Genomic DNA, 20129 nt, shown 5'->3' on the forward strand with positions numbered 1-20129 from the left:
AACCATACAGTTGATATTTTATTTGCAAAATGTCAATCAGTCGTCTAAGACTTCATTGGTTTTTTGTTTCCATGCCAATCATTCTTTGTTCTCCTTAACCTTCTGCCTGCAGGCATTTCACTTTCGAATGATGATAAATACTACTTAAATCCGTCGATATCACTAGCACATATCACAGGTTTGCTCTCATATTAAAATTTATTAATTTCATTGATTGAAGTCTGTGTACTTTTATAACACCAATGTAGACTTACAGTATACTTGGCTTATCATAAACGATGTTGTTTATAAACGTTTATAACAAAATGCAAATTTCACACCTAACCATTACATATAAATCCATTTTATAGTGTTTGTTTGAATCATCACATCGATGTTTAGGATTTCAATTGATCAATCTCTTATTGATAGGACTCAGTATCTAGGTCAATAAAGCGATGAAGTTTAAAGCGAAAGGTACTGAATTCGAGTCTCAGATTGAATATCAACTCTGAGAAGCAGGTATATTCAGCTGACGAGTCCCAAAAGTAGGGCGAAGTGCACGTCCTGGATTCCACTGCTAGCCACCATCCGTCTTTATATATATATATATATATATATATATATATATATATGTTTATAAATTTATACTTGTAACAATGCCAACTTACCTGGTTTGTAGGTTGTAAAATATTTATGACAATCTCTTTCAGAATAGTCCATTGATATTTCTGTGTTCACATAAAATAACAAAATTACAAATGGTGATGATCACTGAATTCCATGATAACTTTGATTATAGATGATTAAATCATTCTTATTTTGTGTAGTTAACCTGTCATATACTTTTTAGGGAATCAGGATGGTATATGACGTAGTTTGTTTGATCCATTTAACGATGTATGACTATCAACGGTGTTGTTGAATTTGGTTCAACTTAATCTACTATTTACTAGAGTTCATCTTGTTGTTGATGTCTGTGAGTTCAAAGGATTAACAGAGGTGCATATGTTGTTGTTCTAGACAATATTATAAAAAGGTTACTTCAAACAGAAGTGAACTTTTTAGTTAGTCTGAGAATTTCAAACCAATTTTTACTGATTGACTTAGTGATAGTAGTAGTGAAACTTCATCAGTTGAGATGGTTGAGAAATTTGTTAAGTATGCTGAACCAACGACTGCACCGACGTGCGATATTCAATGGTATAGGATTAGGTTGAAAAAAAGCTAGAGGCGGCCAGACCAAAACATGGCACAAATCCATAAAGTCACTGACAAGTAGACTCAGCCATGTTGGTAGGTGTAGACTACCTGGTTGGGATCCGCGAGAGGATAGTAACCGATGATTAGAGACTTTGAATGACATAGCTCAAAATCGTTTGCAATAGCTCAGGTGTATCCACTCTTTGTGTTCTCCCAAATTCTAATCTTCTGAATTCTTCATGTCAGTTTTTTCTCTTTCTAAATTCATTTCACTGTATTATACTCCATGAATAACGTCTTCGGACCCTAATGTTTCCGATTACTGCTTATACTCATACTACCTGTACCACTATGGGATTTGAATCGACAACTGCATCTCTGTGCTAATGTGGTATGTTAACTCGAACTGATGTACGTACGTACGAAGTTCTACGTTGTTACTGACTTACTGACAGATATATTCCATTGATTCCGAAATGGAATAATCATCTTTGACTTTAATTCACAATATCAGTTTTGTAGAATCATGGATAAGTAACATAATCGTTTGCAATGGTGCAGGTGCATCTGTTCTTTGTGTTCTCCTGAATTCTAGTCTTCTGAATTTTTCATGTCCCTTTCTTTTCACTCCTTTCAAATTCATTTCACTGTATTATACTCCTTGAATAACATCTTCAAGCCCTAATGTTTCCGATTACTGCTTATACTCTTACTATCTCTACCACTATGGGATTTTAATCGATAATTGTATCTGTGTACCAATGTGGTATGGTAACTCGAATTGATGTATGTACGTACAATGTTCTACGTAGTTACTGACTGACGGAGTTAGTTATCCTTGTAAGTTTCATTATTTTCATCTGTCTTAGTGTTTAAGTCTTGTATATCTTTTGCCGGATTATTATTTGGTTTTTTTTGAAAATGAATTGATTGATCAGATTTACATCAAAATGTTTGTAGATTGCTAATTGACTTGAATAGTATGTTTCTAGAATCTTCTTATCATTCTTAAAATTCTAAAGATCCATAATTTCCATGACAACAATTTTGTGTTTATTGATAGTATGATGTATTTCATCAATTAGAAAAGAGACATGTTTATGAAGCCTCAATTTTGTTTTAACAAAGTGATATGAATATTATGTGACATAGTTACAAAGGTAATAAAGTGATAATATTTTAACACATATGTTGGTACAAAGGGGGCACCAAATATATATGTGCCACATAAATCATTCAATTTGTGTGAGGGCTGGGATACTGCCTGGTTATACAAACCGAAATAGGAGGTTTTCTTGTGGGGCTACACCTTGAGCCTTTGACCTAAAGATCTGATTCACAAGGCAATGGAACAATGTTAGGGGACGCAATCCCATGGTAGCCAGTGACCAATAATTGGTTCATGCTCCAGTTGTACTTTCAGGATCCTGGAGCTCATGTGCATCATTGGTTTGAAATGAGTGTTTTACAACTCCTCTGGTTGAATCCTCCTTATTCATATTCTGTGTAAAAATATGTGTATTTATATAATGTGACAGATGAAGAAAGAATTCATTTGGACACATTAGGATATTTTAACTTACTTTGATGAAATGATTCATCTATGTCTAAACAAGTTTTCAATGCAGATGATTCCATGAGATTTACCTCTAGAAAACAATAACAAAATTCACAAAAAATATATATAATATACCCTTGTGGTTCAGGGTAATTTTATATTGGATTTCAAAGAACCAGAAGCCATTCAGACTTTCACATGACAACCGAAACAGTACAGCTCAATCCCGTTTAACAAGGGAACCAGACACCGCCCAGAATTAAAATTTGTGGCCCAAATAGTATCGCTCAATCCTGTTTCGAGGAGAACCAAACACTATCCAGACTTACATTTTATAACCAGAGCAGTAAGGCTCAGTTTTTCAGGAGAACCAGACACCGTATAGACTTTAACGCTACAATCTGAATAGTACAGCTCAATCCTGTGAAGCAATCACATAAGTATCAAGCACCCTGGTGGACCATCACCAAAAATATTGATTACAATTCTTTAGATCATACTTGTAGCTCTCATTTGACAGGACACATTGTATTACGTAATATCAGATAGTGTATTTCTTATATAGGGAAAGTGAAATTATGTTTCAATGGGAATATTACAGTTTACTTACGATGTAACGTTTGTGTATTATTCATTAAATCCTTTAGACCTATAATGTTTACAAGAATATTCAAATGAAGTTGTAATTGTGTAAATACAATGTGCTATTAATGATTGGATCTTACTTTCTTTTCAAATTCTTTACAGTTCATTAGCTTTGAAGTAGTATAGTAAGTCATTTTTTAGTTATTAATCAAGGCATGGTTCAGTTAAAGGAAAGAGAAGAAGACAACAAACAAGAAGAGACGAACAAGAAGGAACAGGGAAAACAAAGACACAGGCCGAAAGTGAATAAGCAAACAAGCTAGTGAAAAGGGTTTATTTAAATATATATATATATATATTTGGTGCCTCCTTGTACCGATGTTTATGTTCCATAAAAATAATTCAACTTGTGTGAGGGCTTGGATATTGTCCGGATGCCAAAACTGAAACAGGTAGTGAAGCATTGAAGCTGGTAAGTGGAATTCTGCAGACGACCTTGATGACATCAACAGAGGTAGTGAGATAACTATTTGATGCGACAAAGAAGCTAGTTATAAAATATAATAAACCAGGGCGAATAGACAAGAACAAAAATCGTAAATTAATCACTAAGTTGTAAGAAGAGTAGAACTTATGGAAGTACTTGTGAATGGGCCAACTCCATCAAATACATGATACATCGCAGCAACACACATAGACCTTCCTATAGATGTCAATTCACCAACGATCGAAGAAATCAGGATGATTTGTCATCAAACAAATTAACACTGGGAAAGCAGCAGCACCTGACAACATGGCAATTAAAGCACTGAACTCAGACAGAAGTAACTGATCGGATCTGCAAACCAAGAGCAGCATATGTAAAACTGAAGAACATCTGGAACTCAAAACAACTGTCAATTAACACCAAAGTCAGAATTTTCAATACAAATGTCAAGACAATTCTACTGTATGTGGTGGAAACTTGGAGAACTACGAAAACCACCATCCAGAAGATACTAATGTTTATTCACAGTTGTCTATTCAAAGTACTTCGGATCCGTTGATCAGACATTATCAGCAACAATCTACTGTGAAAAAGAGAACAAACCAGATTGCAGTGGACGAAGAAATCAAGAAGAAGCATTAGAATTGGATATGACACACATTGAGGAAAGCAATCAACTGTGTCACAAGGCGACTAAGAAAAGGAAGACAACACAATATATTTGGGCAAGAGGAGGAGACAGACATGAGAAAAATAAATATTAGTTGAATAGAACTAGAAAGGCAGACCCTGGACAGAGTGTGTTGGTGAACGCTGGTAAGTGACCTATACACCATTGAGAGCAAAATTCACAAGTAAGTAAGTAAGTAAGTAAGTAAGTAAGTAAGTAAGTAAGTAAGTAAGTAAGTAAGTAAGTAAGTAAGTAAGTAAGTAAGTAAGTAAGTAAGTAAGTAAGTAAGTAAGTGGTAGTAAGTGGTAAGTGAAGTGAGTGAGTGAGTGAGTGAGTGAGTGAGTGAGTGAGTGAGTGGTGAGTGAGTGAGTGAGTAAGTGAGTAAGTAAGTAAGTGAGTAAGTGAGTAAGTAAGTAAGTGAGTAAGTAAGTAAGTAAGTAAGTAAGTAAGTAAGTAAGTAAGTAAGTAAGTAAGTATATAAGTATATATTATCACTGAGTAATTACAAAAAATGAAATAAACAGAAAATGTAACAGTAAAATTAGCAACAGCAACAACAACAAAAACAATCGTTTAAATAGAATAGAAAAGGAAACGTGGATCCCCTGTGTCTACTATCCCGGTTGGAGAGCGATACATTCGCTTTTTGTCCCCTCAATTTCGTAAACAACACTCTCACTAGGAGAAGGCAGTGAGTATGACTTCCCTGGCAGTGGTTGTATGCACATGGGGACTTGAGAGCGTTTCGAGAGGGAGGGCCGTCTCTCTCCACTTTTGGCTGTACTAGGGTATTTAGGGGCTAGACCACCATAGAAAACCTGAAAACAATAGTTAGCCTATTCGTTCTAAAATGGAACTTCTCTACAGTGTATATACATGATCCCACTCGTGGGACTCGAACCCAGGATCTATCAGTCCCACACATGAGCCGGCATCTAACGGTGTCTCACAAATGGTAACAAGTGTAAGTAATAAGTATAAAGAGAAATCTCACACTGAAATTATCGATCACATTCTCCACAAGTAGTAATCATATCTACACTAAATATCATTATACAATCGAATTAATTCATTTCTATGCTGAATATAAAACATCAAATTGTCATAATTTAGTCTTTACAAAATATACTACTCACTTTTAGTAAGTTTTAACAAACTTTCACTTTTCATACGTTTAAGTATACAGCTCACATCTAGAATTATAATTATGTAATAAAAAGAAAAAGCATTCTACATGCATTTGGAAAGTGATTCAAATTCTGTTGGATATTCTTCGATTAGTTGATCTGAAAGGTAGATTAATTTAAATAGTGATGATGATGATGATGATGATGATGATGATGATGATGATGATGATGATGATGATGATGATGATGATGATGATGATGATGATGATGATGATGATGATGATGATGATGATGATGATGATGATGATGATGATGATGATGATGATGATGATGATGATGATGATGATGATGATGATGATGATGATGATGATGATGATGATGATGATGATGATGATGATGATGATGATGATGATGATGATGATGATGATGATGATGATGATGATGATGATGATGATGATGATGATGATGATGATGATGATGATGATGATGATGATGATGATGATGATGATGATGATGATGATGATGATGATGATGATGATGATGATGATGATGATGATGATGATGATGATGATGATGATGATGATGATGATGATGATGATGATGATGATGATGATGATGATGATGATGATGATGATGATGATGATGATGATGATGATGATGATGATGATGATGATGATGATGATGATGATGATGATGATGATGATGATGATGATGATGATGATGATGATGATGATGATGATGATGATGATGATGATGATGATGATGATGATGATGATGATGATGATGATGATGATGATGATGATGATGATGATGATGATGATGATGATGATGATGATGATGATGATGATGATGATGATGATGATGATGATGATGATGATGATGATGATGATGATGATGATGATGATGATGATGATGATGATGATGATGATGATGATGATGATGATGATGATGATGATGATGATGATGATGATGATGATGATGATGATGATGATGATGATGATGATGATGATGATGATGATGATGATGATGATGATGATGATGATGATGATGATGATGATGATGATGATGATGATGATGATGATGATGATGATGATGATGATGATGATGATGATGATGATGATGATGATGATGATGATGATGATGATGATGATGATGATGATGATGATGATGATGATGATGATGATGATGATGATGATGATGATGATGATGATGATGATGATGATGATGATGACGATGATAATGGTAACTATATTACTTTCAACCTCTTGAATGGTTAGACGACTTATTCTCTCTACTTTATATTTAGTGGATTAGAGCTTTAAGTTGAAGGATTCGGGTGTCGCTCCTTAAGGAGACCATCTGTTTCGGTCTGGGTAGCCGGACAATATCATAGCTCATACACAAAATCAAGTGACTTGTGTAACGCATATGTAATTGGTGCCCCTTTGGACCATTAGTTATGTGTTCAAATAAATAAATTAAAAGAATTTACATTTTACATAATTCATTTCATCTATCGATTTGTCCATTTGTAATATTGCATAATTGAATTGACCTATAAAAAAATAAGATCAGTATGGGGATTTGTAGAGATTGTAATAATTAAATAATTGAATTCATTAGTCAATCTAAACTAGACCACCATTGAAAACGTAGAATCACAAGACGGCTGTTTCGTTCTAGTATGGGACTCACCAGTAAGCATCCACGATCCCTTCCGCCGCGAATTCGAACCCAGGACCTATCAGTCTCGCGCGCGAGCACTTAACCACTAGAACACTGAACCAGCATCCAATGGTGCTTATTTTTATAACTTCAATCAATCCACAAAATTGCGCCACTGTACACCATTGTCTTCAATAAGCTGATATCTCACAATAGATCTGGTTGAACTCCACTGGTTTTCCATGGTGGTCTAGCTTCAATTGACTCATGATATCAACTATTAAAATTATGAAATTAGTTGAATGATTTGAAAATGGTTATAAATGAATACTTACGTTTGGCTTGATCTCTATGGTATTCCAATGTCCGCAATTTTATCCAATCATATACTAAAAAATAAGTCATCAATTCAGTACATGCTTAATATCATAGATAAATATCAAAGATGTTATAAGACCATTAATGTATTTATCCAAATAAATAACAATAACAACAACACCAAACTGCCATTTCATTACGGAATTATATGTAGATGACTTTATATAAAAATCAATATAACAGTTTTGAAACAGGAAAATCAAGTTTCAGAGTAAATAACAGTTCTGAGATGCAGCTGATGAGTTCCGAATAGGATGAAACGCGCGTCAAACTGGACTCCATTGGGAGTCACTATCCATCTTTTCTGAAGAAGCTTGTGACTTAAGGCTATATCGAGGCAATCCACACAGGATGTGCATAAGCCAACATGAGAATGATGGATTGCAGTCCTAAATAACAATGGGAAGACACAAGTAAAACAACACCAAGTGAATTTAAACTTCATCCTATCGCACAAGCAGTTGGCTATCAGGTCTCAGTAGCTAATTCGAGAACGTGACGGCGTTTGAAGCGAATGATATTGAGTTCGACTCCTTCCCGTAGTGAACATCAACTCTGAGATGCAGGTTCACTAAGTTGACGGGTCCCGAATAGGGCGAAACGCGCGTCCTGGATTTCACTGCTAGCCACTATAAATCATTATAATGTTCAAATGCATTTTGAATTTAAAAGTCTAGTCTGTTACTTCTATGTATATTTAAAGATAATATGAATAATTCTCATGAGTTTGTCACCCTTTTGCCAACATCAGATATACATTTATTCGTATAGATATTAGGAAAAATCTAATGTATTAACTGATAAAAATCGTATACCATCTTCATATGATTTCACATGTATTACACAACAATTATGTCATAAATGCAACAAACTATCCTGAATCGGTTCAAGTTGCACGCACCCTGTTAGCACAGCAAGATGAACACCGGATTCATAGTAGTTAATTCAGTGGTGGAAATGCATAAAAGAAAGATCGCATACAAGGATACAATACAGGGAGAAAGAAAGATATGAAGCGATTGTAATCTCTTAGTTTAAGGGAAGACAGAGAGTTTACACACCAACGCCATTGTGATCGATTCTGAGCCATGTCACCAAGAGTCTCCAACCACTGGTTACGATAGTCACGTGAACCCCAACCAAGTAGTCTGCATCTACCAACATGGCTGAGACCAGAAGTTGGTGACTTCAAGCACTGATGTCACGTTGTTATTTGGCCGCCACCAACATTCTTCCAACCATCTCCAACACTAGTCAGTCAGAGTTGAGCGTCATGGTAATCGGTGTTCAGGCATACGTAACACGTGGCCTAACCATCTTAATCGATGAACATTTACTACTATGCGTCTAATCTCACTATCATTTTCAAATCATATGTATATTTCTCATAGTCCCTTAATACGTATATATGAACTGATTTCATCAAAAACTAACGGTGGGACTATAATTCATGGACGATCATTTGATCGACGCTAAGATGATTTTGAGAGCGTTCACCTTATAACTAGGATCAAATGATGGTTTTACAGTTGATGATTAAGGTTAGACATTAGATTAACATGAGCTATAATACCAATATTCTATTTGTTCAAATGGATAAATGAATTTTGCGCCAAAATCAAAGACATGTTATCTTATACGTGATTGGTTCGCACATAAATTATAGTCTCACCACATGTTAAATATCAAAATAATGAAATATATAAAATAGAAAAAAAAAGTTTTTACAACATTATACTACTTATGATTACTTATAAACTTACAATCTTGTATAGAAGGATGAATAATTGAAAAAATTATAATCATATAAATTACTGATGAATACCGCATGTTAAGTTGCGAAATTTTCTTTGATTTTATATTTATCTCTATTTATATTGTCATTACGTAATTATGGTTGGTTGCTTGGTTGGTTGGTTAGTGATGAATGAATGAACAACCAAAAGAAAGAAAGCACGATTTGTTCATTACGAAGATATATATATATATATATATATATATATATATATATATAGAAGATCAATGGTTCAAATACACACACACACACTTTCTCTATATAACTTAATGAGATTAGTCTAAATTTAAACATGGCAAAAAGAATAATTTAGTTTAGAGGAATACGGTGAAAAACATTATACATAACAACAAAATAAGACTAATGATGAAGAAGATTTGTAGTTCAAGTAGATGATTTTGATGTAGTTTTGTTCTCTAAGCTAGATGGTTTAGTCATGGAGTTTTCATCAGTCTACTGTATGACATCATCAGCAGAAACTTCAAGTAGAGGTGAAGTGTTAGAATTTCTCCACATATGGCTCAAAGCTTGTCCTGTAGATCTTGATATTGATCGGTTCTTGTTGACCTTAAGTCTGTCAATGACAGGATAAGTTGTGAGTAATATGTGAAGAAATTCTAACACTTCAGTTCCATCTGACGTTTGTGCTCATGATGTCGTTCAGAAGAACGATATAAGCTCCACGAGTAAACCATCCAACTCAAACAACAAAACTCCATCAAAATAAGACTAATAATAATACCCTACAGTAATATAGTGATTTATTATTTTGTGAAAATACAAAATGAAAAAAACCACATCGAAAACACTTTAACATTATGATATTATTCAGACCTATTGAGAATAATGTGTATGAGCATTTTGCGTTAGTTTTTACTATGCAAATGTAGTACCTATTAAAAGCTTACTGGTAATATAGTGAATGAGAACACAAGTGAGAACAATCGAATGTACAAAATCACAGAACATCCTAGTGAAATCTAAGAACCATACAGTGGATACTTGAGTTGCAAAATGTCAATCAATTGTCTCAGACTTGACTGTACCTTCTTCTTTTCCACACTAATCATTCTCTGTTCTCGTCCACTTTTATTTGATCTTCTTAACGTTGTACCTCCAGGCATTTCACTTTGGATTGATGATACATACTACTTATATCTGTCGCCATCAGTATGACCGATCGCAGTAAGACTTAGTGTTATAACTTATACTATTTTTAGTAACTGTTTATTTTTGGATACCTGTGATTCATTCTAATCCTCACTTCATGAGAATATGTTTTCATCAACAACAGACTACTGTGAAAGAGAACAAATCAGCTTCAAGTCGAAGAGGAAATTAGGAAAAGACGTTGAAATAGAAAAGACATACATTACGGAAATCAACAAACTGCGTCACAAGGCAAGCCCTAAATTGGAATGCTGAAGGTAAGCGACAAAGAAGAATGTCGGGAAACGGAAGTAGATATGAATTTGATTAATAGCAACTGGAAAGAACTGGAAAGTATTGCTCAGGGCAGAGTTGGATAGAGAATGGATGCGCACTGCTGCGGAACCCCACAATAGGACGAAACGGCTTTCCAGTGCTTCCAGGTTTTCCATGGTCGTCCAGCTTCAATTGACTCATGATTTTAACTGTTGAAATTACTATAATATCCACAAAACCTCTTCTGATATTAATCAACATATGCTCACTAGTGAATGGCTTCAAGAGGTATTTCCTGGAGTTCTAGTGAGAAACAGTGACCAGTGGAGTTCAACCGGGTCAGTTGTGAGATAGTAAATTACTGAAGACAATGGTGGATGTGTCGCTCAATTTCGTGGACTAGTTGAAGTTAAACATTAACACCGTTGGATGTCGGCTTAGTATTCTACAGGTTAAACATTCGCGCGTCACAATGATAGGTCCCGTGTACGAATCTCGCGGGGTGCGGGATCGTGAATGCGCACTGTTGAGGAATCCCACGATAGGACAAAACAGCCGCCAAGTGCTTCCAGGTTCTTTGTAGTAGTCTAGCTGCAATCGACCCACGATCTCAGCTATTGTATTTACTATGATACCTAACAAAAACCTTTCTGAAATAATCTGTTGATAACAATTTCCCTAATGATAACATATTCTTAAGAAGGTATATAAAGTGATAGATTACATAGAGATAAGTGAATAATAACTGACTACCTATTCATTCCAATATTATGCCAGCTGAATTACATACATCTATTAATTTAATCATTTGATAATTGTATTTCAACTATTTTCCAAAAAATATTGAAAGTAACCTTTATGAAAATAGATTTAATGAAATAATTTGATTATATTAAATTCATTAAATTCAAACCACGTCATTAAAGGCGTGATAGTGTGACATTTTCACAAATTATGCTAAAATCATAGACATTATCTATAATGTTTGTTATTGATGTTGACAAACATAATTAGTATGTAACATCATTTACAAGTAGAATATCTAACAGCAGATGGTTAAGAAGATTGAAATGAAGAAAAACAGTGATGTTAACAGAGGATCCTTATCATAGTGATGAAAGAATAATGAAATTTGAAACAAGTAATGGAGGATTTGTGAATGAACTACTTAATGTTTAGTTTTTCACATTTTTCAAAAAAATTCCTATGATTATGAACTGAATAATAAACTGACATTCCCCACCTGAGTTCTCTTCTGGAGTTACCTGAAAAGAAAATTTGATTAAAGGTGGTGTTAGTTACCTGAGAGCGGAGCTGCAGTGCTTAAGGAAAAACGGCTTGAGGTTGATCACACACAATCTTTTTGTAAGTAGTTTTCGTGCCAGCTCGTATTTGTCAAGACTTTACCTCTGGAGACGGATATCCGTGGGATAAGGTAGGGTGTGTATTTTTAGGGTTGATCTTTCCTAACCCCACTTCTCCTTGTGAGAATGCAACATCGCTGTTATGCTGGTTGTCTGAAGGAAACACCTCACTGCTATCACACCTCTGTACAGTCAGCAGTACGACTTCGCCCTCAGATCTTAAGTTAACTGTTTTTATTCTTACCGCTCTTCAACCGACCTGTCTGACATGGTAGGACATTGAGGAACGATTGTTCCAACTAGTATAGCTCGATTGATTCATCACGATAGGTAAGCGCGACCTGAGTTTCCGATCACTATATAGGTATAATATGAAATATGAGCTAATAAGTGTATTATATTTCTTAGGTCGTTTAAAGCAAAGTTTACATTAACACCTGAGATGTAATTGTATGGTTTTAGTAACTATGATTATTATAATAATAATTATTCTGTATATTCTCTAAGACTTCTTTAAAATTCATCGACATCTCTGCACACAATCAAAGGCATGTGTAGCACCTGAGAAATCTGGCATTGTTAACCGATACCAAGTTATCACAGACAAGTAATCAACTATTAAACATTTTAGTATAAAGATTTGTGGAGATTGTAGTATTACGCAGTTGAATTCACCAGTCAATATACGCCAAACCATTAATGAAAACCTAGATCTTGAGCAATATCATGGTTCGATTGAAGTTAGACTCAGTATTCAAGAGGTTAATAATGAGAGATCGAGGTTCCTGGATTTGATTCCTATGTGCGGAATCATGGATGCATACTGCTGGGGAGACCCATACTAGAACGAAACAGCTGTCCAGTTATTCCAGGTTGTCAGTGGTGATGTAGCTTAAATTGAAGCGAACAGTACTAATTTGGAATCCCGGAATGAACATTATCTCTGAGATGCAGATGTTGTAAAGAGTTGTCTTTTACACACTTCATTATTCATTTAATTATATTGTTATTTCGATCACTCTCTGATTTTTTCCCTGTTCTCTTCATTTCAATCTTCTGCTGCCAGGCATTGCATTTCCGACTGGAACTACGAACTACTTGAATCTGTCACCCAAAATAGCATACACCACATTACTAAAACAACTTCATTAATTTGTCTGGGGCGACTTAATGAGAATGTTTTACTAGTGAACAATTTATAGTTCTAAACAATCAAACAAACAAATTGATATCATTTAAATGAGATAATAGTTAACATATTTCAACTAACCCTCAATGCTCTTATAACCTGACTATATTGGTTGGAATGTGATTGTACAAAAGAATCATTTGATGATGTTTATTCACTGGAGCGTACAGCTTAATTTAAAAAATAATTGAGATTATATTCAGTCATTATTGTCAATAATGTTTAGCTGACATTTAAGTTAAACCTTTTAAAACTGATATTTTCTACATGGTTAATATAATGATTAGATTATTTGTATTTTATATACTGTATACATGATTATATTCCATTGTTGAATATTGAATAGTCCCAAGCCCGGATAAAGGAAGAAGGTTGGGCATGGGATTAGCGACTCCATCCCGTAGAAAACTAACTAGCAAAAATCGTTAATAAAAGTAAAATCTGATAATAAATATTAAAATAGTGCATCTTATATTCTACATATTTGCAACATAATTGTGGTGTGTACTACTGACTGATATTCTCATATATAAGTAGTATGTATCATCGGTCGAAAGTGAAATGTCTGGAGGCAGAAGGTTAAGAAGATCAACGAAAAGAAAATGAGAACAAAGAATGATTTCTGTAGAAACGGAAGAACAATGAGGTCTCAGACGATTGATTGATATTTTGCAAATGGAGTCTTTACTGTATGGTTCTCAGATTTTACTAAGATGCTCTGTAATTTTGTACATTCGATTGTCTTCACTTGTGTTCTTGTTCACTATAAGATGGGCTGCTTTGATTTTTGAAACTATACAAATAACTACAAATTAGTCAAATTATGTTGTTCTTGGGATGCATAATACATGGTACAGAAGGTAGAATAATGTGACTTAACTAATATGATTAGAATTGATCATAACATGTGTGTGAAGGTCGTTTATCTTCAGTTTGATAGCAAATCTGCAGTAGAGTAGCAGTGGTAGTAGTAGTAGTAGTAGTAGTAGTCGTAGTAGTGGAATTAGTGGTACTATGGTGAGCAATAACGGTAATAGCTACAAAAGCACTGATATATTAACTCATTTTTATGTTTATAACATTATTAGTATGCACGCGAGTAAATTATATTTTCAAGTGTATTCATTTTTATTGGTTGTCTGAATCTTCCAGTTAATGCCTAGGACTACAGTTAATCAATTTATTTTGGCATATACACATCCTGTGCAATTTTCTTTATCATTGCTCTCATGTTACAGCCATTATATGCGGAACTGAAAGATGTCTAGCAATGGTAACCAGAACTTCTGTACGAGTAGAAACTAAAAATGGAAGTCGAATCGGTACAAGCAATACCACATAAGGACTCAATATTATTTCGTGAAGAAGGATAGTGTTGAAAATTTGTATTTTAACTTCTAGATATCAGTGATTTCAGTACATAACTGACATGTTGATGAAGTGAGATTCTAGGACCTAGATCATGCAGAGTCGGTATCGAATACACAGTCTGACAGAGATACAATGAATCTGAGGAGAAAACGTTCAATTGACTACAGAAACGTAGACTTCAGTTTAAGCTGTGGCGAGTGTGGTGATTGTACGATCCAATGATTCTTTCGTAATTGATGTCTGTCTGATTCTGAATTCCAAATTCAATACGTTTGGTTGTGCTCACTGGGAAGTGTGATCGATAAACAAACACAACAATGATAACATAAAACTCCAACAACCACATTAACTTTCGTTGACGTTGTATGATCATGCCCTGTTTATTGACCAATCACAATTTTATGTTCATTATAAAACACTGTTCACCTTGTTGGTTCATTTTTCCTATTGTCTAGTTACTAATCGGTATGTTACGTATATCTCTCCTTATCCCCGTCCAAAAGACTGTACTGATTATCTTGTATAACTTTCCTTGTATCGAGAGAACAGTGATGGCCCTGTAGTTATCATACTTGCTGAGATCGCCTTTCTTTGGTATTTTGACCAGAAGTCATTCTTTCCAGTTTACTGGTACTTGTTCCTGATCCTAAATCGTATTGAAGAGAATCTGGAGTACTCCTGCAGTTACCGCTACCTCTGATTTCAGAGCCTCTACTGGAATGTTGTCTGATCCTGCTGCTTTGCCACTCTTGATTTTTCTGATGGCCATGCTGATCTCTTCAATTGTTGGTGGGCCAACATTTATTAGGGGGACCGTGTGCGCTACTTTGATGTTGGGTGGGTTCATTGTGGCTGGTCGATTCAAGAGTTCTTTGAAGTGTTCTACCCACCTGTTTCGTTGCTCTTCAACGTTGGTGATCACCTCGCCTTCCTTGCTTTTCACTGGTCGTTCTGGTTTGCGGCGATTTCCACAGAGTTTCTTCGTTATTTCATACGGTTTTCTCATGTTTCCTTCTGTTGCAGCCTTTTCCGCTGTCATTACTAAATCTTCCACATATATACGTTTGTCATTTCTGATGCTCCCCTCTACTTGTTTGTTTAATTCTGTTTATTCAGCTTCTGCCTTGACTTTTTCTGCTCTTGTCAGGCTGGTATTGACTGCTGCCTTCTTGTTCCTCCTTTCTTGAATCTTATCTATTGTATGAACAGTGATCCATTCCTTGTAATGGTGCTTCTCGTGGCCCAGAACCTCACGGCATGTCGAAGCGATTGCTTATTTTACCCCTTTCCAGTTGCTCTCCATAGTAGTTCCCACTTCATTGAGTAGATGGTGAAAGGCTTGGAACCTATTACCAGAGGTTATCCTGAATTCATTCCCTTTGTCAGTATCCTGAAGAAAAGTTGTAGTGAACTTTTGTGATATTGTCCGCTCCTTTGTCCAGTTTCATCTTGGCGACGTGCAGGTGATCATATGATGTTATGTGAGCTCCTCTCTTGGCTCCCGCATCTTTCATCTTCTTCCTGAACTTTTTTGATGCACATATGGTCAATTTAGTTCTGTGTAGTATTATCCTATGAATTCCACGTGGCTTTATGTATGCATTTATGTAGGAATATAGTGCTCCTTATGACTAGTTTATGGAAGGCACATAGGTTTGCAAATCTCTCACCATTTTTGTTTTTTCTCTGATAGTCAATGTCGATCCACAATGTCTACTTATCCAGAGTTGTCCACCCAAACTTTGGCCTTTTAGTTCTCCCATCAGAATAGTCAAGTCCTTTGTTGGACATTTCCCAACGACTGACTGAATCCTATAATAGAACTGATCTTTAACGTTTTCACTGCATTCGTTGGTAGGGTGACGTTCACTCTTTCTTTGTTTTGAAAGAGGCTTTGTTGAGACTGGTTAAATGAGATTCCTATCCAATAAGTGCTTCTTGTGCTTGTTTGAATAGCATCATTCCAACTCTTTGTGTATGTGTAGCATTTTCTTCTTCATGGTCGGAGTATGACAGTAGCTCTTCTGAAGATTGGCTTTATTGTCAGACCTGTGTCCAATGTGTTTCACGTATTCTAAGCACCTTCAGGTTATATCTTCTCTTTTCTGCAGCAACTTCGAGAACTCTTATGGTCTCCCATATTGTACAAATATTCCATGTGCCTAAATTAATGATTGCTATGCTTTTCAGAATGGACATCAGCTTCGTAACTTCCGAAAGGAACTCGGCTTACATCATTTAACGTCACGACTCCTCTAAATGAATTCCTTCTAAACTTCAGGGCAGATTTTAAATGTTTCGAGTTATTTCTGCTTGTAAGCGTTTTTCTAGAGCTTCGTTGAGATTTTTCCTATAGTATGAATGGTTCAAAGTTTATCCTGCAGTGTATAACCAAAGACTGTCCCACTTCTTTGCTGACTATCCCTAAAGAATGCGATATTGAATAAAACCAGGGACTAATATTTGGTGGCTGCGTCTTCTGGGGTTTCGTATAAGAGGGCCTGTGTATATTCTATTCCTTCCTAAAGTAGCCAACTGTAGTGGCACTAGGCCCTAATATGAGAAAATATGGGAAATAGACATTCAACATTTAACACGGAGAAAAACCCAACGATGAAGAGGGCTGGAAGAATGAATTGAGTTAATTGGCATGGCTCGACCATTCAGGCGTGGTCCCTGCTGAATGTTACCTTATATCTTTTATCCATATTTATCATACTGTTCTATCTCTGGCCTAAGTTTGTTCTCTATCATGTATTAGTAATCGTTACGATGTAGTGAGTTGGTGTAGACGATTATGTGACTTCCACGTAAGATCTTATAGATTAGGCAGTTATATCATGACAAATCCATTATTATAGGATTAGGTCTATTATTAGAGCAGCACTAATATCGCAGTGGACCATAATTTTTCACAACCACTAATCCTTCCCTCCACTTTTGTCCTGTATTTTTGGAGTGGCTCGTGATTCCTTGAATTAATCCGTCGAATTCGCCATGTGATTCGTCCGTCATATGGTTCTCGTAGTCAGCTTTTCTAGTGTTACTGTTTTCGTCAAACTGGTGAATATGACTGTATTTCTGTTGGGATATTCAGGAAAATATCCCAAAAATTATCCTGTTAAGCCTAATGCTATCCTTGGACATGAAATGGTATCATCTTATTGGTCAATACTTGTTTAACGTGTCATTTTCCTACTGGCCATTATTGTACAATGTTATTTTCTATTTTATGGGACGTTGTGGTCTGCTTGACTGGTATATAAACAAGTATGTTTGAAATATAATGATTCATATCTCCGAGGCTGTGACTTGTGTTCTGGACTCAACTGGCTGGGTTAGATAGGGAAGAGAGGTCAATCAGAACCCTAGGCTATTCTACGTGTTTGTGCGTCTTTGGTCCGATCAATAATTCCCTACCCTTAATCAGCATTATTTTCAGTTATAACAATTTCCATTATCCAAAGAGTCACGATCACACAAAATTCCGTGCACACTATTCTCTGAGCCCATTTCTCGAGTCCATCCTGGAATGTTTTACGAGCCCAGAGTTTGATATATAGATTATTTATTAGCAATCATTTCCAGCATCGAGAACAAAACTAAACGTCTGTGTAGTTATAGTTTATGCCCAATATGTCGAATCATCTAATCTCACAATAGAGATAGGCGTGAAATTGAAATTTGCAAAACAGCGATTTGTTTAAAAAGCGATTATTTACTGAATAATATGGATAAATTAGCTATAAACCTGAAATTATGAGTTATGTGTGGCGCCTTGTGCGTCTGTCAGTCTGGAGTGAAAAAACTCCGTTCGATAATAAAGAATAATTAAATCGTATGATAGCTGCAAAGGCGGGACCACGAGTATGCTATATAGGAATCATTGAGTTCAAACAAGTATTAGACGACGACACAAAATTGAAAATAACTGTTACACGATTTGAAAAAAAGTGAATACAATGAAGGACGCAATGAACTTTATGAGTTTATGTAAATATTTTCGAATGTTAAACGATCAACTAACGTATATGCGTATAAATTGCTAGGAATGCGACTGTTTACTGATTATACTTGAGTAGTATGAAACAAGGCACATAATTATTGGAGGGATGGGAATAAGGACGGAGAACGTAGACAGACATATTAGTGTACATGCCGGTGAAAACACCATTACTGTAAACCTTATTTGAATAATAAAAGAAACACGTATGGAATAATTTTTAAGTGATGGGTGCGCCGAGAAAATCGTGAGTTTGGAGAAGCAATCAACAAATGCTGACAGTTAAACATCAGTTTCAAACCCATTGAGAACCTAAAAGCATTGAACGGTCATTTCATCCCGGCATAAGACTCCTCAACAGTACGCGTTCACGATATCGCACGCATGATTCTTACCCAGTACCATCGACGTCACGCGTGACCGTTTAAACTCTAGGTCACTGATCTGGTATCCAACAGTGTCACTGTCTAACATCAGCCAATCCACGATGTTGCGCGACCGTCCTACATTATCTTCATTGAACAACCATCTCACACCAAACCCATAAAGAGGTAATGCATTCGAAACCTGGGTGGGGAATCGTGGATACGCAATGCTGAGGCGTCCCATACCAGGAAGAAACGGCGTTTAGTGTTTTTAGGCATTCAGTGATGGTTTGATACTGATCGATTCATGCTGTCAATCAAAACGCTACATTTTCCATGACCGTATGCTGACCATTTACTGTAGGGTAATCAGCTGACATTGGAAACTGTCCGCAGGCAGGCGACATTGAGTGACATTGGTCGAGCTAGAACTAGTAGAAAGATAATTGTATAATACTAAACCATCCTATACTTTGCTAAAGTGACATTATGGCCAGACACATGACAGAGTTTATCATAATTTATCGCTTCAGGAGCAAGAAAAACCGTCGACTAATACTAGACAATGTTGAACAACATTACTCGTGTGGCCATCTCGAAGGGGGTCCAATAAGGTTTCATAATTAGGCAAAAGAACATACTGCGTAAATTACGTTCCGAATATTTGTCTTCGGTGTAACGTGTAGCGTTGCATATGCAGCTGGTCTTACTGATCACTGGATTTCGAGGACGGGACAAGGATGACCCGAGCTCCCACATAATAGTACTATTAATTCATATACTGTCGAAATTGTTGAAAAGCTTAGTGTGCGCTGAAGTTAGACGTGTGAAGACGGCCCACGTGTGAGTTTGAGGAAGTTTTAAGAACCGGATAAAAAGCTGAAGATATTCTTACCAATCATTCTTTGGTAGATTATTCCAGAATCTCGACGTGTAGCTTAACTAATGAAAACCCTCTCTACGCC

This window comes from Schistosoma haematobium, chromosome 5 (genome assembly GCF_000699445.3).
Source record: "Schistosoma haematobium chromosome 5, whole genome shotgun sequence".
Taxonomy (NCBI): domain Eukaryota; kingdom Metazoa; phylum Platyhelminthes; class Trematoda; order Strigeidida; family Schistosomatidae; genus Schistosoma; species Schistosoma haematobium.